The sequence below is a fragment of the Lemur catta genome, chromosome 2 (assembly GCF_020740605.2).
Source record: "Lemur catta isolate mLemCat1 chromosome 2, mLemCat1.pri, whole genome shotgun sequence".
Taxonomy (NCBI): Eukaryota; Metazoa; Chordata; class Mammalia; order Primates; family Lemuridae; genus Lemur; species Lemur catta.
The window spans coordinates 47,857,421-47,882,645 of record NC_059129.1 but is presented as its reverse complement, the minus strand read 5'-3'; the positions used below and the strand labels follow the sequence as shown (position 1 = coordinate 47,882,645).

General features: G+C 40.4%; 1 protein-coding gene across 2 annotated transcripts in view; it reads left to right on the top strand.

Annotated features, from left to right (window-relative positions):
• The first annotated feature begins 7,089 nt into the window (after positions 1–7,089).
• BTBD9 (BTB domain containing 9) overlaps positions 7,090–25,225 on the top strand; it is a 386,230-nt gene continuing 368,094 nt past the window's right edge. Inside the window, exon 1 of one of the 2 annotated variants that reach the window (XM_045541884.1) lies at positions 7,090–7,234. The gene's annotated coding sequence lies outside the window, so the exon portion shown is untranslated. Of the gene's footprint in view, positions 7,235–7,414; positions 7,477–25,225 lie in introns of those variants that run through there. The other variant, XM_045541885.1, reaches the window with a different exon arrangement.

Here is a 25,225-nt window from a genome sequence, read left to right as displayed (position 1 = left end):
TTTTTCCACAAACAAGGTCCCTAGTGCAATTAATTATACACAGAATGTAGAAAATCATAATTAAGTCAGAGAAAGAGAAAACTCAAATTTAAATAAGAGGTTCAGACCAGTGAATAAATCAGAATGCAGATATGCAGGTCACAGTTTCCTACACAGGCACTAACGTTGAGCCACAAATTTGACTCAAAGCCTCATGGCAGCCAAGGTGAAAAGGGAAACACAGCCACTTACACAATCCACTTGTCCATGAGGAAGACACATCAATTACTCAAGGGTAGCCAAGTATTTCATGATACTTGGCTCTGAAAGAAAATTCTCTTGTATGATCAAGTCCAAACAAAACAGCCTTATAGTAAATGCTGTTGGGGCTCAGAAAATGATACCCCAAAATATTATGCTTTGACATGCTAAGGAAGCAGCCTCAAGGTCTCTCTGACCCCTCCCGCAATATCTCAATCTTGTTTCTCCCAAGGCACAGGATGAGGCTGTTCTCTGAAGTTCCCTTATCCACCTAGAAACCGGACCCACCAAAGAGGAACACACATGCTTTTGATCCCCTCCCTGAAATTTTATCAGCTAGAGAAGATTAAACCTCATTGTCACAGAGACTGAAAATTAAACACCACACCTAGAGCCCAGACAAACTTTGTCCTAAACTATTGTCTGTTCCCCAATCCTATTAAATTCCCAAAGAGAATCATTTGCAAATTATTGCCTAAATATTGGGCCCATTCATTCCCCCTAAAAATCATCTGCTACCTCTCAAAATTATATTTTCCCCATCTCCTCTTCCCCTCTGAAAGATATATAAGCATCTGGACTTCATTGGGTTATTGGATAATCATTTTCCTGTGAGTCCCCTGTGCTTATGCACGTTAATACATTTGTATACATTTTTCTCCTACTAATTTGCCTATTGTCTTCATTTTCAGCAAACCTTCTGAGGGTGGAGGAGAAGCTTTCCCTCATCACCTTTACAATGCACTAGTGGGCTATGTGGAGCTCTCTTCTAGAATAGCTTGACATACACAGAAGACACAACACTTAAAATACAAGTCAGTATAACACACCTGGCTGAGGTTTCTGGGTATGTAAGCTCAGGACAATATGGTTAGGTATGCAATTTTCTGATGGATCAACTAGTACTGTGTACTGACTGAGGCAGATACATATTATTTAGAATTCAGTAACCTGATCAGCAAGCAGATGGTAGAGGGTTGACAGCCTTTTGTGAAGAGTGAGTCACATCATTAAAATTCCCTTCTAAATAGGAACATTCCTCTCTGTATGGCAGTGGATAGAGGGAGCCTCTGCAGGCAATCCAGGATTTTCCTTAAAAAAAACAACTCTTCATTCTACAATCACACAGGCAGTAGAAAAAAACAAAAACAGAATAAAAAAACAATTCTTGAAAAATACAAAAAGTAAGTGTTCAGGACCACCCAATAGAGCAGAAGATCTGCAAACTCACAGACAAGTCATGTTTTTTCTTTTCTTTTTATTTTTTTAAAGTTCACATGAGTTACAAATATTGAGAGATCAACAAGTTTCAAACCTGGCAACCAAAGATGCTCACATCACACGGAAGCAATCTGCCGGGCTGAGTACAGAGCACTTACCCACCTGCCTGGGCTCTTTAGGCATTGCAATGCCCTGTTGGAGAATAATGAAGATTTGGACAATTTTCAAAGAAGAAAGTATCAGTTGCTCACTCTCACTGTAGAAAAATCTGAATAATACTCCTATGGAATGTAATTAAAGTAGCATTTGGTCACTGGATCTAAGCCAATTAAATTTGAAAAAATTATTTTAGTTTTGGAACATGTGATCCTGATCCATGCTTTCTGACAATTGGTCAGCAACGAGATCAACTATGCCTTAAAGTTCATTACAGCCAGGTGTGGTGGCTCACACCTGTAATCCTAGCACTCTGGGAGGCTGAGGTGGGAGGATTGCTCAAGAGTGGGAGACCAGCCTAAGCAAGAGCAAGACCCCCATCTCTACTAAAAATAGAAAAAAAAATAAGCTGGACATCTTCACATGCGTCTGTAGTCCCAGCTACTTGGGATGCTGAGGCAGTAGGGTTGCTTGACCAGCAGTTTGAGGTTGCAGTGAGCTACGATGACGCTACTGCACTCTACCTGGCGTGAAAGAGCGAGACTCTGTCTCCAAAAAAAAAAAGGCATTATAATAAAATATCATCAGCATATAAGAAAATAATGGACTTTCTAATCTCTAAAGCAAGACAATAATCCAAAAGTGTTTTTAAATTATTTAGATAAATATTATTTAGACATTAAAAACAAGCAGGGCCATAACTTGGTTATTTTACGCCACTTGAAATACTTTCTGATCTAGCTGAACAATTCTATTGATCTGGACTTTCAAGGTCATACAGAAGTCCTGGTTTTATAAGACCTGAGATTCTATATTTAACTCATGCAACTTAATCTGAAAGTAGTTCTTATTCACAGAATCAGAGCATGAGAAATCATTTGAAGCTACATTCTTTTAAAACCAAAGTTTATTTTCCTAATTATAAAATGTACATTTTCAACAATTTAGAATATATTTTAAAATTACATTGCAACCTTCCCCCCAACTATTTATTTTGGAAAATGTCAAACGAACAGAATACAGATATGCAGGCCAATTCACCCACTTACAAATGATGAGCCAACATATTTACTCAGAGCTACTTGGCAGTCAAAGTGAAAAGGGAAAAACAGGCCAGTTATGTAATTCACATTGTCTATAAAGAGAAAAGAACACATCAGTTACTCAAGGGTAGCCAAATGTTTTATGACTTTTGGCTCAGAGAGAAAATTCTCTTGTGTTCATATAAGGAACAAAGAGTGATATCACACAAAAACAACCTGTAAGCTATGTCTTCTAGAATTCCTCAGTATAAGCAGCGGGTACAGGGTATTAAGGTAGTAATGGGGTTTAAGAACAAAAATTCCACCACTCGGCTACCTGGATTTGAATACTGGCTCTATCATTTATTTTATTATTTTATTTTATTCTATCAGAATATTATGGGGGTACAAATGCTTTGGTCACATAAATTGCCTTTGCACTGCCCAAATCAAAGCTACAAGCTTATATATCATTTATTAATTTACCTTGAGTAATTAAACTGTCTGTGCCTTAGTTTCCTAATTTATAAAATATTATGATTAATAATACCACCTACTTCAAAGGGTTCTTATGAAGCTTAAATAAGCTGCCACCCATAACACACTTAAACATAGGTAACATAGGTACAGGTACTATGTACCTGGCACATAGTAAGCATCATTATTAAAGTAAATGCTAAAATAAATGCTTGCACATTATGCTAATAGTACAGAAGAAGGGCACGTAAACCAACTAAGGCCTGAGGGAAGGTTTCCTGGAGAGAGGATGCCTGTGCTGGATCTAAATCTTGGTCTACTACTTACTTGCTCTTTGACCACCTTGGCCAAATTATTTAAACTTTGCACCCCATTTGCTAAAACTGAGATATGTTGTCAGTGGTCAATACAATAAGCTAGTGTTTGCAAAATTAAATGCACCAATATATGAGGATTAGATGAACCAATATACCAGAGCATGACATTAATGACAATAAATATTTCCTCTTGGATCTGGTAGAAAAATAAATGAATTACTCTTGCATTCAACTTTTACTTGTGCCCATTTTTCCAATTAAACAATTTTAATTTAGAAACAGTTGTACATAAATATTCATTCAGATCACAAGAAAACTACCTGGAAGGAACGTTAAGTGACATCACTGGCTTAGCACAATTCTCCTGGTCTTTTTCAATCCCACAGAAATGCACTGGTATATCTGTGTCCGTTTTTGAGGCACACTGTGCCTACCTGACAGTACAGGTCAGTATTATACAACACCTTGACTTCCATTAGGCAGAGGTGATTGCCCCCTCATCTGTATCACTTCATACATCCCTCATTTCACCTCATACAGAGTCCATTAGAGTACATTGTATTATACTTACAGTATATTTATACCTCACTTTATAAAAAAAAGAATTTATGGCAACCAGTTATATACTTAGTATTTCTCTCTCCAAATCGTGAGTTGCTTGAAGAACTGTGTCATTGCCATAGTATCTGGATAGAAGCTGGCACATAATACACTGACTGTCCATGTTTGGTGAAATGCTCTGAGTAGGATTTGAAGTGTGCTGTTATAAGCAAATGAATATAATATAGAGTTGCGGGGACTGTATAGGAATTAATGTGAAAGTTACAGACTCAGCCTGATCCTCTCCTTTGGCAGATGAGAACACCAAAGTCTAGAAAAGTTGAGTGATTTGTCCACAGTTATCTAGCTAGTTAATGTCCAGAACCAAGACTAGAATCGCAAACTCCCATCAACCAGTCCAGAGGCCAATCCATTATATTGACCTGCTTTTCAGAACTCAGTGATTTGGTGTCTATCTCTGTTACTGCTCTGAAGCTGCCAACTGTCGGTCACCAATCCTTTTGTGTAGCTAAATCCAGTCAATGCTTTCCAGCCCTTGATATACTTGACCTATTCAAGGTCTCTGACTCTGCTGACCCCTCTCTATCTTGCCTTTCTTTCCTACCTTGGCTTCAGAGCTTGCCAATTACACTTACTTGGTTCTCCTTTTCTCCCTCTGGCCATTCTTCTCAGACTTCTTTGTGGGCTTTTGGCCATCTGCCACCTCCTTTTAAAGTTAGTGCTCCTTGGGGGCCCTCTCCTTAGTCCCCTCTATATTTCTTCTATATTTCCTCCCTGATTGATCGCATCCATGCCTAGGGCTTAAATTACCAATTAGAGGTTAATGTCCTCCAAATCTATTTTAACTCAACTCTCCTGATTCATAAACATGTATAATTTAACAGTTTATTGGACATTTCCCTCCAGATGTGGAGGCTCCCTCTATCAGGTCACAGTCACATTGCTACAGTCTGTGAGGGGGCCTAATAAATCGGTCCCTTTTTTTCCAGGTAAAGGAGAGAGCAGCAGGAAACCAACTATCGTCTTCATTACTGACAGTGTTAGTTCCCTATAGCTGGTGTAACAAATTACCACAAACTTAATGGCTTAAAACCATACAAATGTATTATCTTATAGTTCTAGAGGTCAGAAGTCCTAAAATATTTTTTTTTTTTTTTTTTTTGGGATAGAATCTCACTCTGTTGCCCAGGCTAGAGCAGCCACCGCTCACAGCAACCTCAAAGTCCTGGGCTCAAGCAATCCTTCTGCCTCAGCCTCCCAAGTAGCTGGGACTACAGGCATGTGCCACCATGCCCGGCTAATTTTTTCTCTATATATTTTTAGCTGTCCAGCTAATTTCTTTCTATTTTTAGTAGAGACAGGGTCTCGCTCTTGCTCAGGCTGGTCTCGAACTCCTGAGCTCAAACGATCCACCCACCTGGCCTCCCAGAGTGCTGGGATTACAGGCGTGAGCCACCGTGCCCGGCCAGAGGTCGTAAAAATTAAGGTGTTGTCAGGGCTGTGTTCCTTCTAAGGGCACTAGGGAAGAATCCATTTCCTTGCTGTATGGCGTCACCAGCGTGTGTCACTGAGGATGGGGACAGTCCTGTGTGCCTGTAGTGGAGGGAGCAGTGGCCTCGTCCAGACTAGCCCAGACCTGATTGTCAAGTTCTGCGAGGTGCAGGAAGGTTTTTCCAGCTTCTGCAGCTGCCTGGATTCCCTGGGTCCATCTTCAAGGCCAACATTATAGCACCTTCAAATCTCTCTGTCTGACCTCTGCTTCCATCATCACATCTCCTTCTCTGACTTTGACCCTCCTGCCTCCAGCCCAGCCAAACAATCCAGGATAATCTCCCCAGACCCATAACTTAATTATATCTGCAAATACCTTTTGCAGATAACATATTCATAGGTTCTGGAGATTAGGATGTGGACGTCTTGGGGAAGGGGCATTATTCTGTATAACACAACTGACAAAGTTGATACTGGATATTACCTGTGGACAAAGACCTTCCTAATGCCAAACTCTGAAATTAAATAGGTTTACTTGCTTTGTAGCCCTGGACTAGGCACTCTTACCCCCACCCACAGGCTCTGCTCTGGGAAAAGCAGAAGAGAACACTACAGCAGTTCCCTTTTGTGGGAATAGGGAGCATGGCTTATCCACAGGTGTCTAAGTTACTAGATAAAGGTGGTGACATTCCTTAGGCGGGTGACCAGATTGTGGAGTATGATAATAAGTTTAAATATGGCTTCAAAGTGGGTCTCCCTGCCCCGAGACTTGCTCTTCCTGTCCATTTTCACTTACTACTTTTACTAACGAAGCATCCTTTGCCTGGAATTAAGTCCTTCCCAACTAGTCTCCCCAATCCCGGCACCCAGACCCTTCAGCTTGCCCCAGTGCCAAGGGTCACTGACTCTCCAACATCAGCCAGGGTCAGACCAGCATCCAGATCTCTAGGACTCCAAAGTTCATGCTCTTAACTGCTCTTGTTCAACTGCCTTGTCTTATGAGAAAGCTATTTTAAAGTCGAATGGGCTTTATCCTTTACAAAGTACCTTTGCATACATTATTCCATTTTAGCCTAACAGCTCTCCAACGTAGCCAGCACGGGTTACTATGCCCATCTTTACAATGAGGAAACTGAGAATCAAGGGGATTCAAGACTCGGTTCACCACACCCTACTGCTAGAGTTGAGTGTCACTCAGCAGCCTCGACACTAACCACGCCCCCAGTCCCTTCTGGTCCCTCTCCTTGGAGCACCTTCCTGCGCCTCGCAGAACTTGACGATCAGGTCTGCGCTAGTCTGGACGAGGCCACTGCTCCCTCCACTACAGGCGCCCAGGGCTGTCCCCATCCGCAGTGACGCGCGCGGGTGACGCCATACAGTGACGTTGTAGTGACGTGACTTACCCCGAGCCAGGTGCCGCAGGGCAGCCACACCGGGGGGGCGCCCTGCTCTGGAGGGGCAGCGGGTCGGGCGGGTGGGGAAAAGCCACAGAACCCGCCTGAGGCACCCTCCGGGCCCTAACCCCCGGGACCCCGTCAGCCAGCGGTCGACCGTTGCTAAGTGACGCCAGCGCGCAAACGCGCGTGCGCGGCCACGGCGGTGTGCGTGAAAGCGGACGCGCGCCGCGGTGGCGGCGGCGAGGACGGCGGCGACGGCAGCGGCCGAGGGGGCGGTGGCTACGAGTGGGGTGCAGAGCAGGCGGAAGAGGCGTCTGAGCCGGCGGCCAGGTCGCCCAGGAACATCGTTGGGGTGAGTGGCCCGGGCCTCGCGGGGGAGGTGGGGCCTGGCCGCACCTGCTGCGCGGGCCCAGGGCGCGGAGACGCGCGCCCCCACCGTACCCGCGCGCGCCGCTCCACGCCCCTCTGCCGCTTTCTCCGGGGGCGGGGAAGGCGCGGGGACGGGGGCTGAGCAGGGTCAGTTCCTGGGCCCGGGCGCTCTGGGAAGCCGTAGCGAGGGGCCTGGGAAAACTGGTAGCCTGGAAGGTGTAGGAAGTAGGTGTCTGGGGGATTCGGGGTGCCCTACCAGCCTCCCAAACAGAGAGTTCGAATCAGGAGCAGCTTCGGTTCTCCGAGCAGCCTCGCATCCTGTCTGAGTCGACGTTGCCCCAGACCGAGAGGTGGCGAACCGAGGACCCCGGGGTTGGGGTTCGGAAAGTTTGGGGCTGCTGGGGCCCTCATCTCCCCTGCCCTGGCCAGGCTCTGAGTAGGAGCTGGTTGTTATGGAGAGAGTTGTGAGTCAGTGCCTGCGTGCGGCGTCACACACACCCACGGTCTAGGGAGGGCGACCTGTCAGTATAGAAATGGGGCAGCCAACCTGTTGCCTAGAGTTTCCAAGTTCACATGTATGTGCATGTGCTTCCTTGACATTTTATCATATTGTTGCTGCAGATTTTGAGACCAAGGGGTTGATATCCATCCTCAGTTGTTACCTCCTCATAGACTCAAATAGGTGTTATGTTTCTCAGAACTGTGTTGTGCTTTTGCCATTGCTAGGGCCAAGGAAATAAGTAAGCACTGTTTTTTTGTTTTGCTTAAAAACAATATAGCCTTGCTATTTTCTGGGTAGAAAATACTGATTCTGTTCAATGTATGGGCTGGAAAATGTTGATGATTGGAGTAGCCAGAGTGTAAAGTTGCAGCAGATCATCAGCTCAGTGTTCTCTTAGTGCGCTGTTCTCCTCATGGGTAGATAGATGTGTAGTGGTTGTAGTTACCGTCCTTGGGAGGGAGGAGTATTGGAAATAGGGAAGAAGTTAGTCTTTCCTGACTTTCTGTTGTTTGAGGCAATACATAGAACCAGTAAAAAGATAGCCTGTACTAAAATTTAATCATGATTTGTTCAGGAAAGTTGAGAGAAAAAAATAACTTTAGAGTTTTCATTCAGCTCTAAAATTCTGTGATTTAGTTTCATAACTAAGGATCTGTAAAGTATGTTACCTGAAGTTCTAATATCTTGAAACCAGTAATAATTTTGCTCTGTAACACTTAGAATACTTGGGATTCAAGATCTCTTTCTCTTTGGACTACAATAGCTTTTAGGACAGGAATCATCTCTGTTTTCTCCTTGCCATATCTCCAGCTCCTAGAAAAGTGCTTGCCACAGACTAGGCATGCAATAGATATTTGTTGTATGTGATGCTGTGCATCAGTGGTGTATCTATATATAGAAAGCATTTAATTCAGTCCTTCAAGTACTTAATACATGTGTCCCCCTCTGCCCAGTATTATATTTGGGAGGAGGATTGTGGGGTTACATATGACATGGAAGCCCTGGCTTTTTTCCTTTAACAGCAACATTCTAGATAGGAACAGAAAGCATATGTATATAAAATAATTCTAAAACCAAATTAAGTAGTAGGGAAACAAGTGCTAAGTGAGGACTGAAAGTGCAGTAGAAATTTAGAAAGATAGGATGTGTGGGCTGAGTTAGGGAACTCATTGGAAGAGGTAAGATCTGAGCTGGTCTTTGAAATAAGTGTAAAATTCGAATTAGAAAAGAGATAAGAAATCATGTGCTGAGAACATAATGTGAATTTGGTTGTTGGGGGATATATTGAGCAGACTTGCTTGTCTGGTGAGTGGAGCGGAAGGTCTCTGATAGGGGAATACTGGAGAGATAAGGTTTAGCAGGTTGGGAAGGCAAAGTGTTAAAGACTGAGGCAGACTTATCAGCATCTCACTGATAACAAGATAGAGCCTGCTGGTAGGGTAGAATGGGGCTTGTGTTACTTAGAGTCTTAGGCAAGTTACTTAGAGTGTTATCCTTACTTGAAATTAGGATCTTATGGTTGAACCAGGATCAGGTTGTTATATATTTTTTATTTCAATTACTAATTGGAATGAATGCCTCACTAATGTGCATGCATTTTAGATAGTCAATAGCCATGTCTCAATTTCTAAAATCTACCTAATGTACTTGGGCCATTCTATTGGTACTGAATGATGTACCAAAAGTAGTCATCCAGCCATACTTGGTGACACAGTTTTGCTTTTGATTCTCTCTGTGGGTTTGTAGTTACTGCCGATTCTGTAAATAATACAGATAATGTTAGTTGGGAAAGGAGCCTTTCTGATGAAGAATACTCAAAAATATTGACAAAAGATTTGAGAATAATTAAAGACACTGCTGCTGAATATTGAGCTCTTGGTCTTTATTTATAACATCTTTTATGTGAAAATTCTTTTGAGTGGCATGTAAACCTGAAGTTGAATTGCCAACCAAGATGCGTAAAGTTACAACAGCAAATGTTCCATTATTTAACAACTCAGCAAATATTTATTGGGTGCTGGCTATAGCCCACTCTGTTGGGTGCTCGGAAGACAAAGATGAATAAGACATAGTATACTCCCTGACATACTAAGTACTCATCAGAGGAGCTAATCACTAACCATTTTATGTTGTGATAAATTAATCACTTTTGGAATGAATAAAGTGCTGGGTAATAGATCTTGTTGGCTGGGGCAAAAATTGATAGGGAAAGCTTTGAAGAGAAGAGATGGAACTTTCAGTTATCCCTGAAGGTTAAGTAGAATTTTGTCACATGTAAAGGGGGAAGAGAGGGCCAGCATAAACAAAATTGCTGAAGATTAAAACTGAATGCTATTTTTGGAAATATCTTGAATTGTTTCTTGTAGGCTTGTTGCATGGCAGAAGTGATGAGACAGGAGAAAGGTATTTTTGGAGCCAAATTATGAGGGGGTCTTCTACTCCATTCTAAAAAGTCTAGACTCTTTTCTTCTCCATTGAATTAGCAATGGACAGCCATGGAAGGTAGAATAATCAGATCAGAAAATTAATTGACAGTTCATGTGCAGATTGCATCAGAGTGAAGAGGCAGGAAGACCACTTAGAATGTAAATGAGAGATGTTGGTAGCCTGAAGGACAGTGGGAATGGAAAGATTGTAGAGACATTTTTAGATGTTAAAATCTCTAAATTTTATGACCAGTTAAAGGTGAGGGAGAGTGAGAAGTCAAAGGGGACATGTCTAGCTTGAGCAACTGAGTGATTATCGAGACATTACATTAGAAAATACAGGTGGAGGAACAGGCTTTCAGTGGAGAGAAGAAATAATGGCATATGTTAATTCTAAGGCCCCTGTGGGTGTTTAAGTAGATCCACTAGGTCATTGGAAATTCTACTTCAGAGTTTACGAGATGATTAGGAACAATTGCAATGTAGATGACAACTGAGACTATGGGGATAGCAACCTTCTGGGAGGTCTGTTAGTATAGTGACTAACTTCAGGGACTTTGGAGTTAGGAATACCCCAGGTCAAATCTCTGTTATGCCATTTATTGGTTGGGTGACCTCGGGCAAGTTATTTAACATCTTTAACTCTAGGCTTCTTATCTAAATTATTGTTGTAGAGATTAAGAAAGGTAGTATGTGCATAGTGACTAGCACAATGTCTAGTTTATAAATACTTTGTAAGTGGCAGCTGTTGGTATTATTATTAGTAGTAGTAATAGATGTAGAGGTAGTAGGAGAAGATCTAACTACCCAGAAAATGGAGAGTGAGAACTGGATAAGACAGTGAATGGAACTTTTGGAAATCAACACTTAAATTAGTGTTTAAACTTAGATTAATTTTTGTCTGAGTCCTGTTTGTGCTGCTATAGCAGAATGCCAGAGAACAGAAATTTATTTCCTCACAGTTTTAAAGGCTGGGAAGTCCAAGATCAAGGTGCCGGCATCCGGTGAGGGCCTTCTTGCTGTGTCATAACATGGTAGAAGGAATTACATGGTCAAGAGAGAGAGGGAAGGGGGTGAACTCATCTTGGGAACCCATTCCTGAGATAACAAACCCATTCCTGCTATAATGGTATTAAGAGCCTTCATGGCCTAATCTTAAAGGTTCCCACCTCTCAACACTGTTGCATTGGGGATTATGTTTTTGACACATGAACTTTGGGGGACACATTCAAACCATAGAAATTCTTAAACTTGAATGTACATCGGAAATACCTGGAGGCCTTGGTAAAACACAGATTACTGGGTTCCATTCCCATAGTTTCTGATTCAGTAGGTCTGAACTGGGGCTTGAGAAGTTGCATTTGAACAAGTTCCCAGGTAATGCTGATGTTGCTATTCCTGGGACTACACTTTGAGAACCACTGACTTACAGGTCAGATGAAAAAAGAGGAACCAGCATAGATTCTAATAAAGAGGTTGAGGTTTATTGAGAACCAGGAGAGAATTTAGAAAAGAATAGGAATTTAACAGGCTCAGACTCTCTAGGTCCACCAGTCTGATTTCCAGTTTCATAGATCTCATCTCCTTTTTGTCTTCTCCAGAATCTAGTATAATGCCTAGTATATAGCAATAACCTTTGAAGCCGCTTAATACTGTCGTTGTACCTGATTGCACGTACTTCACACACAGATTTCATTCATCCTCTTATATCTCTGCTGAGTCACAGGGAGGATGCTGTTTCTAATTTTACACACACACAAAATAACTGCAGAAAATTTCTTTCAAATAGCTGATGTGTAGCTATGTGCATTTGACTTTGTGTTAGATGCCCTCCCCTCTCCCTTTTTAAAAAATGACAATCCAGTTTCCAAAGTAATTGTCAATGATATATACCAAAAGTCCAATCTGTGTCCTGTATTAGGCATCTTGGAGTTTTAGAAGGGAAGCAAATCATATACTCCCAGTTTCTGGGACATTTACAGTAAGGTGGATGAAATGGACAAAACCCCAAAGGAAAGCAATAGGAAGAGGTATAATCACAGAAACATGGATGTAGAGGAATCTGAACTAAGGACATATTTCTTGTTTGCCAATATTCATTGGGTCTTACATGTCACATATACTGAGGACTTATGGCATATAGCACAGATGTTAGTCTTGTTCTCTGAGAGGAAGTTATGAAGGAGTTCCACTGTATAAGGAAATCAAACAATAGCTGTGCAAAGTTATAAATACATTTGTAAAGGGATTTCAGGAGTTAAATTGGAGCTTCATGACTGACAGGTTAACTACTCAATGTGCTTCCTAGGCGCTTAGTCTCTTTCATTTATCTATCAACTAACATTCATTAAGCATTTACTATGTGCCAGAAGTTGTGTAAAGTGCTGGACATGGGGAAATGATAATTGCTTTGGGCATCTGAGACTGGCTTTAGTTGGGAGAACGAGTGTGCACACACGTACATTGTCAGGGGGAAGATGTGTAACTTTTATCATCTTAAGATTATACTGATATGAACAGACATTGAGGACTTGAAGTTAAATTCATTCAGCCTTACGTAGGCAAGGGGCCATGAAGATTATAGAGATACAGAGATTTTTTTAGCAATCAAATTTGTAATTTGATAAAGGAGTATGATTAGTGCTATATAAATATAGATTACAGATTAGATACTCATGCTTCTTTAGTGGCTAAGTGTTCAGTTTTGGTGTCAACTCATAAGCTATTGTAATGTTTCAGAGATTATAACAAACCATAAGTCCACAGTAACCTCCTGGACAGTCTTTTGCATCTGAATATGAGACACAAAAATATTCTGGCAGTCTATGTCCTTGTTTTCTTGATTTGGGAAGTATACTCATAATGTATATAAGCAAAAGGGTCATTAATAGCTAGCTGCCATTTATCTAGTGGCTGCATTATGCAAGGTCCTTTCTATATATTGTTTAATCCTTATAATAACAACCTTGTGAGTTAGTTGGACCTTATCCCAATTTTACTAATAAGGCAACTGAGTTCCCAAGAACATTTTGTCTGTATAGTTTGTGGCCAGTGAGAGGTGAGACTGGTCTCAGATCCAGGCTTGGACTCCTGAGCCGATGCTCCTTCTACTTCACGTTAACTCCTTGTGCCAACATGGGTCCCTAGTATGTGAATGTCCTGATGAAGAAATACCATCTCTTTTCTGCTGATTTAGGAAAAGTTGATGGAGGAAGTTAGAATTGTAATAACTGCCTAAATATTTGAAGACCATTTGATAATATAGTTAGGGATGGAGGGGAAAGGGGGCTGGGCAATTAAAGGCCCCAAAGCTGATTCTCCTGTGAAGACATGCTATATTTGACCCTAAATTTTTTAGATGACTGACATGAGATCTTACATAAACATTCAGATTTCCTACTTCTTTATGTATAGGTGCAAAATTCTCTAGAGGAGGAACTGTACTTTTCAAGCTAATGACATTTATAGTGTATTCAGAACTCTTTTTTTTTAAATCCTTTCAAATCTCACCCCAAATAATGTATACTTGAGATTTCCCAGCTAATCTCCTTTTTCTCCACACTACTTATTTCCACAAGTGTTTATTTTTAAATCTATTTACAAAATAAATACATTCTATTTATGGTTCAATGTAGTTATTCTGACTTGATTCATTTCTTTCATTTGACCAAGTCGCTCTTTTTGGTACTATTTTACACATTCCTGGAAATATAGACTGTAATTATCTTTGTAAATGATAGTCAATTTCAGCTAAAATTACAATAAACATTTCTATAAATTTATAATTTTACAAATGGAGAAACTGTTAAACCCTATATTAGTTATCTATTGCTATGTAAAAAATTACCCCAAACTTAGCTGTTTAAAACAACAAATATTTTTTAATCTCATAATTTCTGTGGGTCAGGAATTTAGGACCAGCTTAGTTTAGCTGGGTAATTCTGGCTCAGAGCCACTGAAGAGTTGTAGTAAAGCTTTTGACCCCTGACGTAGTCATCTGAAGGCTTGACTGGGGCAAGAGGATCTGCTTTCAAGATGGTGTTCTCACATTGCTGTTGGCAGGAGGCCTCCGGTCTTTGATAGGGATGCTTGAGTATCCTCATGTCAGCTGGATTAATCCAAAGCAAGGGATGCAGGAGAGAGCAAGGACGAAACCATATGCCTTTTATGTCCTATTTTGAGTATATATACTGTCACTTCTGCTATATTTAATTTGTTATAAGCAAGTCACTATGTTTGGCCCACACTCAAGAGAAGGCAGTTAGACTTGAGCTTTTGGGGGGTTGAAATAATTTGTGAACATATTTTAAAAAGCTGTAAATCGTTTTTCATATGAAGCCATTTTCTCAGCTGAAATTGTCTCTGTTCCAGCACATGCTGTAATTTTTCTGACTTGTGTATTCACAGTATTTTGTGGAAATGGTCTGAAGAAAAGGTAGTGGTTCTTAAAATTTAAAACAAATTTTAATAAATTACAGATTTGTTGTGCGTTCCTTGAAGTTTTACATCTGCTTTCACATTAGCTTTAAAACTAATGCAGTTGGAATGCTTTCGTTTTTACCCTATTTTATAATTTATTCTTATATAATTTCATTTATACTTAATAGTTTTAATAGTTAATATAAAATAGAAACAAACATTTCTAGGTGAGGTAATTTACCTTCCAAACTTTTGGAAGAAAAATGCTTGTTCAACCACTGTGTGAAGGTTACATGTTTCAGTTTCTATGTAGTACAGTAACTTTGGGTTGCATGGCTTAGATGAGTCTGTTAAGTTATATGAAAGTCCTTTGGGTGCTTTACAAACTTTTATCCTTGAGTAAGGTTCTAAGTGGATCCGTTTTATTTCAAATCCCATTCTGCAGAACGTGTATATGGGACTTAATTGGTTTAGTCATGAAACTTTCAGAACATATCACAATTAGGTTTATATTTTGGCACTTTATGTCTTTAGATGTTAACCAGATCTTAATTTCATTACCTCTACCCCTAACAACAAGTATCAGTTACCTGCTTACTCTTTTCTTCTAGCTTTTTATTTCAGCCTAATTTCAGATATACAGAAAAGGTACAAAAAATTCTCATGTTACCTTCACCACATTCCTCAGATGTTAACATTTTACCACATTTGTTTTATTCTTTTTTCACTCTCTTTTTAAACTCCTGAACTGTTCAAGAGTAAGTTGCAGATATAATACCCAATCCTTCAGTGTGCCTTTCCTAAAAACGAGGGTATTCTTTTACTAACCACCTTATAATCCTCAAATATTATTACTATGTCTGATCTACAAGCCTTATTCATATTTCATCAATTATGCCAATTGGCCTATCCATGAATACCCTTTATAGCAATAAAAGAATAAAAATCCAACATACAAAAATAAAACAAAACAAAACAAAAAACCCAGCCATGAGGTACAGTTACTTTTTCTTTTTTGCCTTTAATCTGGAATAATTCTTTAATCTTTCTGTTTAAAATAGTGACGTTTTTGAAGAATATAGACCAGTTTTGTTCTTATTTATTTTTTAATAGAATATCTCTCATTTGAGTTTTATCTGGTCATGATTAGATCCACATTATGCATTTTTGGCAGGAATACTGTAGATGTGATGTGTTTTTCTCAATGCTTCACATAAAGAGGCTAATGTTGTTGATTTGTCTCATTTTTGGTGATGTTAACTGATGTTAACTTTGACCATTTAGTTAAAATGGGTTCTTCCTGGTTTGTTTCTCCACTGTAAAGTTACTATTTTTCCTTTGTAAGTAGTAAGTATCTTCTATGGAGATACTTGGAGACTATGTAAATATGTTGTTACTCCTCAAACTTTTACCCACCAGTTTTATTATAGGATCCATTGATGATTCTTTCTTGAATCAATTATTGTCATGATTGTTGCTAAATGAAGATCATCTATTTCCCTCATTCCTTTACATTTATTAGTTGGCTTTCCCCTTATTAATTAACTTGTTAATTAATATCTCTATGATCTCATGAATTCTCTGTTATTCAATGGCTTATAATTCTTTACTGTCATTTTTTTAAAAATTTGAATGGGAACCCTTTCAAGCTGGCTGTGTGTCATTCTGACATGTACCCATCATTCTTTGATACCTCATTATTTTCTGGTATAACAAGACAGTCCAGGTTCATCTCATATTTTCCCTGCCCCGCCCTGGAATCAGCTTTCTCCAAGGAACACTTGATAGAAAATTGTATTTGGAAACAAATTCTCAGTCCTAGGTGTGCTTACAGCTGCTGGGGTATCATTGCTTTTGAGCCCTTTTAGCAAATAGATAGCAAGGGGCATGTGTATGCACGTGTGTGTGTGTATGTGTATCCCACACACTTCTGTATTTTTGTATATCTATTATATATTAAAAACCATGTTCACACTGACAACTTCAGTTCCAACCCTATACTACAGGGTTTATTCTGTCCATTTCCCTTTTCATGTCTGTAACTCCTTTTGCCAACAGTGAGAACCTGGCTCCTTTTTTTGACAACATATTTACTTATTTGCATACTCCTAATATTCTGAGAAAGCAGGTTCAAAATTGCTAACCTGGCCAGGCATGGTGGCTCAGGCCTGTACTCCTAGCACTCTGGGAGGCTGAGGTGGGAGGATCGCTTGAGGCTGGGAGTTAAAGACCAGCCTGAACAAAGAGTGAGAGCCCAATTCTACAAAAAATAGAAAAATTATCTTGTCTTAGTGGTATGTGCCTGTAGTTCTAGCTACTCAAGAGGCTGAGGCAAGAGGATTGCTGGAGCCCAGGAGTTTGAGGTTGCAATGAACTATGATGATGCCACAACACTCTAGCCAGGGTGACAGAGCAAGACTGTGTCTCAAAAAGAAGAAAAAAAATTGCTAACCCATACCTCTGTGAAAAAGAAAAGAAATCCACTAACTAGAATTTACCATTTTAAAAAATGTTACCTTAATGACCTATAATCCAAATCTGTGTTCAAAATTATAGGAGTTCATTATCAACCCCCACCCCCTTCCCAGCTTTCTTCAGTGTGGTTATGCTGTTTATTTGAAACACAGTTTGGTTCATTTGATTCTGTTTGTGCTTCCTATTAGGCTCCCCTCCCTCCCTTTTTGTTGATTTTATTTATTGTCCTTTTTTGAGTATGTGAAGCGTTAACATGTTTCCAAAAGTCAAAAAGGTATTCTCACAGAAGTTTCATTCCCATTTTTTCTGTCCTTTGTACCCTCTTCCTACTCCCTTGTTGAAAATTTATTTATCAGCCAAGAAGCTATGACCTTCTTGTTCATGCAGCTTTAGTAGAGAATAGCAAATTGTTTTTTAAAGTGGTTAAATCAATTAAATATTTCTATTTATTTTTAAGCCTTTATATTAATAGCATGAGCATCACTTCTGTCATGCCTGCTAATGCTCATGCTGCAGTTTTCAGTAAAACTAAAGTCCTGCAGATGAAAGGCAGCCTAATGAAGAAATACTCTTTGTAACATCTCATCTAACATCAACTTATTACCTTTTTTTAAAAATCACTTTTGAAGGAAATAATATGTGAATATGGTACAAAATTTAAAAACACAAACGATGACACAGTGGAAGTTTTCTCTCTCTCATCCTTATTTCACAGACATCCAGTTCCACCTCCTGGAAACAGCCACTGTTACTATTGGTTCATTAATTTGTTCACCAGATATTTATTGAGTGCCTCTTAAACGCCAAGCACTGTTCTAGTGTTTTGGGGATGCAGGGGTGAACAGTATAGGCCAAGATCTGTCTTAATGGAGCTTCCATTATTTTGGGGGAGATTAAAATTAATGAAGTTTCTTGTATATCTGTTCAAAAATATTCTGTGAATATATGGCGTGTTTTAATGTTTATTCTTAAACACTTATTGTACTACATCTCTCTGTTTCTCATTATATCTTGGAGGCTGTTCCGTATCAGCCCATTAATGCCTATAGAGTACCATGTCATGGTTTTCTTAATGCAGGCTTGTCCCAAAGTAAGCTAATCTGGATTATAAGAATTTAATTTTAGTAGTTTTATTTGACACCCCTATTTGGCTTATCAGCGCCTCACTTCATGAGTGCCCTCATTACCAGGCATTTCCCGGCCTGCATCAAAAGCACCACTATGAGGCCATCTTTGCAGTTACGTAATTGGTGGGTTGGTGAAATTCACTCCTATACTTAATTTGTTGTTTTGAAGTAGCAATAATTTTGTGTACATTTGCGTTGTTTTCATTGATTTCTTTGCTCTCGTTGTTGTTCTGTCACCCCTTGATTAAAGGTTTAATTACCTAAACATTAAAATATGTATAATTTGTTAACTACTGAAGTAATTGTGTGACGTTAATTTCATTGGTGATTAATTTCTTTTGATGTGGAGAAATCACCCAAAGACAGTTAGTTCAGGAAGAGGTAGAGATTTTTCTACCTCTCTGTTGTCAGTGTTTCTCTAGGACCTTCAGTTAATTCTTCATTGCTTACACTTATTTGTCAGTGCTTGAGAAACTTCTAAAATCACTCACACTTTTTGCTTTAGGCTTGATTACAGTAAGGAGCTTATAGTCATTAAGTGGAGTAGTGAGTAGCTCCCACTATTTCTAACTTCTTCCATATAAAGCGTTGAATTCATATAAGTTGTATTAGAGTATGGTGTGACTCCTATTTGGTAAGAGTTGACCTAATTCAGGTGGAATTGGGGAGGAGATGCCCAAGCAGCTTCTCTCTCATTCATGCAAACATGGGTTGACCCCTTGCTAGGTTAAATTAGGCCGTGGGTACAAAGGAGAATAATTTATGGTTCCTGCCCAGAAATAACTTGTAATCTAGTGGGAGAGGCACATTTAAAGGTAGATGTCTGTAATGTGAAGTGGTAAGAGCTGTGACCGAAATATATCCTGAAAATTATTTGCTTAGTATTTATATGCCATGAATACTTAGCTGCCTGTCTAATACTTCTGTAGAGATAGCTAATAAGCTCTGGTGTTCAGGGAATGCTTCCTGGTGAAGATGACGCCTCACTAGACCTAAAGAATAGGGCCATACCTATGCAAATGGTGAAGCAAATATGTATTTTAGGCAGGGAGATGGCAAAGTATGTAAGGGTAACCAACCTTAAGTAGTTTGATGTTTGCAGGATCAGAAAGTGAGAGATAGGGCATGCTCAGAGAGGAGGCTAGAGTGGTAAGCAAGGGTCAGTTCACGGAGGGCCACGTCTGCCCTGTCAGTGAACTTGTACACTGGCCTAATAATATAATCACTAATAACTACCACTTGTTAGACACTTAACTATATGCTGGGGACTATATTAAGTGCTTTATAGGTATTCTCTCATTTAATCCTTTGGGACATTCACAAGTGAACATATGTAGGTGCACAGAAGTTGAATAACTTGTTCAAGGCCATGTCTAATGAGTGTAGAGTAGATTTCAAAGTGCAGAGGTTTGTCTGACTCCAGAGCCTTTTAGTTGGAGAAGCATTAGAAAAATGTTAAGTGGAAGAATAGCATGATTATATTTTCATTTTGGATTGATTATTCTGTGGGCAAAATGGAGATGGAATTGAGAGGGACAAAGTAGGATCAGGGAGATAGTTGGGAAGCTGTTGGAGTAGTCCAGGTGAGAGAGGATTGAAACCTGAACAAGAATAGAAGATATTAAATAGGCATAGGAGTGATGAATTGGAGGAATACTTAGGAGGTGAAATCAGAAGATTTAGCTAATTGATTAAGATATGTTGGGGTGAGGGAGAGAAAGAGAGACAGGGTTTTAGTTTGGGGGTATACTACATATTAAGATACAGAATACTGGAGGCAAATATGCATTAAGAGAAGATTAGTTTGGTGTGGGGTGGTTGATTTGAGGTGCCAGTGGGGACATGCAAGGGAATCATACTGCAGGCATATGAATCTGTATATATGGATCTGAAATTCAGAAGAAAGGCCTGGGTTAGAGATAGAGATTTGGAAGTTATTAGGTGGCAGTTGTAACCAGGAGGATAGGTAAATAAACTCACCTGAAAGTCATAACCCTGGGAAACACCACTGTTAAGGAGGCAGTAGTGAAAGAAGAGATACAGAGGTAAAAGAAGAACCAGGACAGCAGAGTGTCACAGAGGCCAAGGGAGTAGAGAGTTTCAAGAAGGCCATGTTCAACAGTGGTGTATGCTGCAGAGAGATCCAGCAAGGTAAGAACTGAAAAGTGACTTCCAGTTAAGAAGTCATTGATAACCTTGGTAAAAGCAATTTCAGTGGAGTGTTGGGCTGATTATGAGATTTCACTAGATTCAGGAATGAATTGGAGGTTGAAAAGAGGAGGCCAACTTTTATGAAAAGTTTGAATAAAAACTGGAAAAGGGATTAAAAAGTATGTGTGGAGCACAAGGTTGAACAGTTAGCTCTAAACTCTGCATACTCTCAACCTTGGGAAAGCTAGTTTGGGCTCAGTCCAACCAGTTGAATGTCCTTGATACTTTTGGGGGAAGTATAGAATAAACTCATGAGAGTTGAGGTCAGGTGCTTCCACTGTAGCCCGCGGGTGACTCCTTCTGTTCTATAATGGAGTATAATTTGTTGTCAATGCAATATATATGTCAGAAAATCATCACCAAAGTGCCTCATCCTAAATTATATTTTGGCCAAAAAAAGAAAAAAAGTGATGAAGGAGATTGGTGGAGGAAACCCTGGGAAGGAAAAGGTAGCATAGAGTGACTGTTACTTGTTAGGCACTATAGTTTGTCTTTCATGTATTTTATTTTATATTATTTTATCCTCATAGCCACCCTATGGGGGCCATGGGTTATGCCCATTTTCTAAATGAGGAAGCTGAGATCCTATATCTCTCCTTATCCTATCCCAGGTTCTGCCACTGAATGGCTGTGACTTTGGACAAGTCTCTCAGTTTTCTTATCTTTAAAAAGCCCTGGTTGTGATTCTTACGTTCTTTTCAGCTCTAGGTTCTAGGAATCTGTGAATATTTACTAATAGTGTTCTTATTTGGGCATGAGAAAAGGCTATTCTGGGAATTCCCCTCCCCCCACCTTCAGTGAATTAATAACTTAATAGTAATGCTGCCAGGTTGTCCAGAGTGAATAATTTATTTTCGCATCACAAAGTGGGTACCCATTATGTATGTGGCCTTAGAAGGCTACTGTAAAATAAATCAAGTAAATAGGCTGGGTGACAGGCTCTCCATCAGTTGTTACTTGCCCTGGGCGCATGGGCAATAGCTACCTGCAAGATTGTGTGATGATTTTAAAGTGTGTTATAGGTTAAGTGCTAAGTATTTTTATTAATTTAGGAAGTACTTTGGCATGTGGCCTTTAAGAATTACATTATTATATTATCGTAAATCTTGATTAAGGCAACAAAACATATTTACTATGGCCAACTTCACAGCTGGGGTGAAATATTTTATAGCATGTATAATGAGCCACTAGATGATGATGATTCTCTGTTCACATCTGAAAAATGAGAGTTGGGAAATGAATTAGAAGATTTAAAGATCTATTGTGAAAATTAATTTCAAGGAATAGTGTCATGTGCCCAGTGAATACTTAATAATTGAGGAGGAGAAGAAAAAAGGGAAATTATGAAGCTTAAGTCTATTTTGGAGATGGTTAGAATAAAAATATAATGCTAATGTGACTGTCAGAAACATGCTTTACATCATGATGTAAAAGGAAACAAACTTAACAAATACTAGGCTTTTAAGATTAAATATTCTCCCAAATTGGAATCCATGTGTTCTATATATGGTAATCCTGGAAAGCAGAGGTCCTTATTGCACATGCAGTCTCCCCTCAGAGGGTATTATGAAAATTTATGGGAGCATTTTTGTCTTATAGGTAGTATATTTTTATTTATTTTTATTTTTTAAAATTCTAATTTTTTGAACAGATGGTATCTAACTGGGTTGCTCAGGCTGGTGTTGAACTCCTGGGCTCAAGTGATCCTCCCACCTCAGCCTCCTGAGTAGCTGGGACTGCAGGCACACATGCCGCCATGACTGGTTTGCTAGTGTACTTTTAAAAAGTGTTCAGAAGGTTATATATCTCTGAATTTTATTTCAGAACAGTAGCAGAGGTATAATTTTTTTTTTTTAATAAAAAGTCGGCATTGGGTCTGATAAGGTTGCTGGCCATTATATTAGTTTTCTGCTGACGTATAACAAAATACTACAGATTTACCACTTAAAACAATATGAATTTCTTATCTCTGAGTTTCTGTAGGTCAGAAGTCCAGGCACGGCACAACTGGCTTCTCTGCCTGATGTCTTACTGGGCTGAATTCAAGGTGTTGGCAGGGCTGTGATCTCACCTGAAGCTCAGGATCCTCTATCAAGCTCACTGGTTGTTGGCACCATTTGGTGACTCGTTGTCATATCACTGAGGTCCCCATTTTCTTGCTGGCTCTCAGGTGGGGTCACTCTCAGCACCTAGAGGCTACCACCAGGTCCTAGCCAATAAGCCTCTCCCAACATGGCAGCTTGCTTTCTTCAAGGCCAGCAGGGGACTCTCTCTCCAGTTGGCTACGAGAATCAAACGTAAAGTAACTGGAGTGACTGAGTAGAAGCCAGGAGATCAGTTAGGAGCTATGTGGTGGTCCAAGTGAGAGGTGAAGGGTGGAATATCAGGATCTGATATTTCCAGATCCTGCCCACACTCAAGGGGAGGGGATTATACAGGCATGTACACCAGGGGGCAGGGATCTTGGGGGCTGTCTTACATTTCTGCTTACCCCAGCCACACATCTTCATCCCTATAACTCTTTTTTTTTTTTTTTTTTTTTTTGAGACAGAGTGTCACTTTGTTGCCCGGGCTAGAGTGAGTGCCGTGGTGTCAGCCTAGCTCACAGCAACCTCAAACTCCTGGGCTTAAGCGATCCTACTGCCTCAGCCTCCCCAGTAGCTGGGACTACAGGCATGCGCCACCATGCCCGGCTAATTTTTTCTATATATATTTATAGCTGTCCATATAATTTCTTTCTATTTTTAGTAGAGACGGGGTCTCGCTCTTGCTCAGGCTGGTCTCGAACTCCTGAGCTCAAACAATCCACCCGCCTCGGCCTCCCAGAGTGCTAGGATTACAGGTGTGAGGCACTGCGCCCAGCCCATCCCTATAACTCTTAACTGTCAGTGGAGTTCAGTTATTTAAAAAGGACCACAATAGCTACTTTAAGCATTCACAGAGGTATTGAATACCTACTCCGTGCCAGGTACTGTTCTAGGCACTGAGGCGCAAAGGGTAGAGCCCTTGCTCTCATGGAGGTTATCTTTTAGGGATAAGTGCAGTGAAGAAAATTAAATGAAGTGGAGGATTAGAAGTGGGATGGGGGTGGATGTTCTTTGAGGTAGGGTGGTCAGGGAGCGGAGACCTGAATGGTGAGTAGCCAGTAGTGTGGAGCTTTGGGAACAAAACATTCCGGTAGAGGGATGGTAATTATAAGGACCATGAGTCCGGAATACGCTTTGACTATGTTTAAGGGATAGTTAGGCCAGTGTGGCTGGAGCAGAATGTGTGAAGAGAGGAGGAATAGGAGATGAGTTCAGGGAGGTAGTTGGGTGACAGCTCACAGCCCTATAGGCCTTGATAAAAAATATGATTTTGAGGAGAGTGGGCGACAGGGTCTCAGTTTGTTGCCTGGGATAGGGTGCAGTGGCATCCTCAGAGCTCACTGCAACCTCACACTCCTGAGCTCAAGCCATCCTCCTGTTTCAGCCCCGCAAGTAGCTGGGACTACAGATGTGTGCCACTGTGCCTGGCTAATTTTTCTGTTTTTTGTAGAGACGGGGTCTCACTCTTGCTCAGGCTTTTCTCGAACTCCTGACCTTAAGCAATCCTCCCACCTTAGCCTCCCACAGTGCCAGGATTACAGGCGTGAGCCACCATGCCTGGCCAAGAGTATGATTTTTATTCAAAGTGAGATAGGAAGGCATTGAAGAGTTTTAAGCAATGGAGTGACTAATTTGATGTACATTTTTAAGAGATTTGTGTGAAGAAATGGCCTGTAAGGGGAGGAAATATATAAATACAAAGAGATACAATCTATAAAAGAAAAGAACAGCGTCTTACGAATGTAGATGAGAAAGGGACTCTGGCTAGACTGGGGTCAAGGAAGGCTGCCTGTGGAAATGGCACCTGAGTTGCACCTGGAAGATGGAAGGTGAAAAGAGGAATGGTGATTCCTACAAGGCCCTGTGGCATAAGGGAGTATGTCAAGTGCTCGCAAACCTTAGGAGAAATGCCTGGAGTTAGGCAGGGGTCAGAATCCACAGGCTCTGAAGGCCCGGTTAAATGATTTTTTTGTTGTTGTTCTTTTTTATGTTAAGAGCCTTGGGAAGCCACTAAAGGGTTTTGAGTAGGGGCAGGAGTCATGGAGGAAGAAGTTGAAGGAATGGTTCGTAGTCAGTTTTGTAATTTGAGAAATTCTTTCTGGTTGCTACATGGAGGGTGGTTTGGAGGGAAGTCTGAGTAGAAGCCAGGAGAGTAGTTAGGAGCTATGTGGTGGTCCAAGTGAGAGGTGAAGGGTGGAGTGGACCCCAATGGTAGCATGGAAGTTGCAAAGAAGTAAATCAACTTGAGAACTATTTTAGGAGGTAAAATCAAAAGACTTGCTGTTGGATTAGGTTGGGAGGTGAGGTGGAGAGAGGTAGCATTCTGGCTTCCACAGCTGGAGTCGCTGAGCTAGGGAACATTGCCCGAAGACAGGCTTTTACTAGGGAGGGGCATAGAGAGTATGAACTGAGTTTTGAGGTACCTTTGAGAAAACCAAGTGAAGATGTAAAGTAAGCAGTGGTATATAGGAGTCTGGAATTCGGAAAAGAGGTCTGTTAATATGTGTATGGCCTATTTTGTTAATTTGAGGACTCAAGTAGGCCAAACACTGTAAGGTGCTAGGGATGTAAGGATGAGTAACATTCATTCAGCGTTTGTTGAATGCCTGCAGGCCCTGAGTCATAGTCACTGCTCCCTGGGAGCTTACTTACCAACTAGACAGGTCCATAACAAAATCTCAATAAGGCATGATGAAGGCAGTGATGGAGGAAACAGAAACTGCTTCA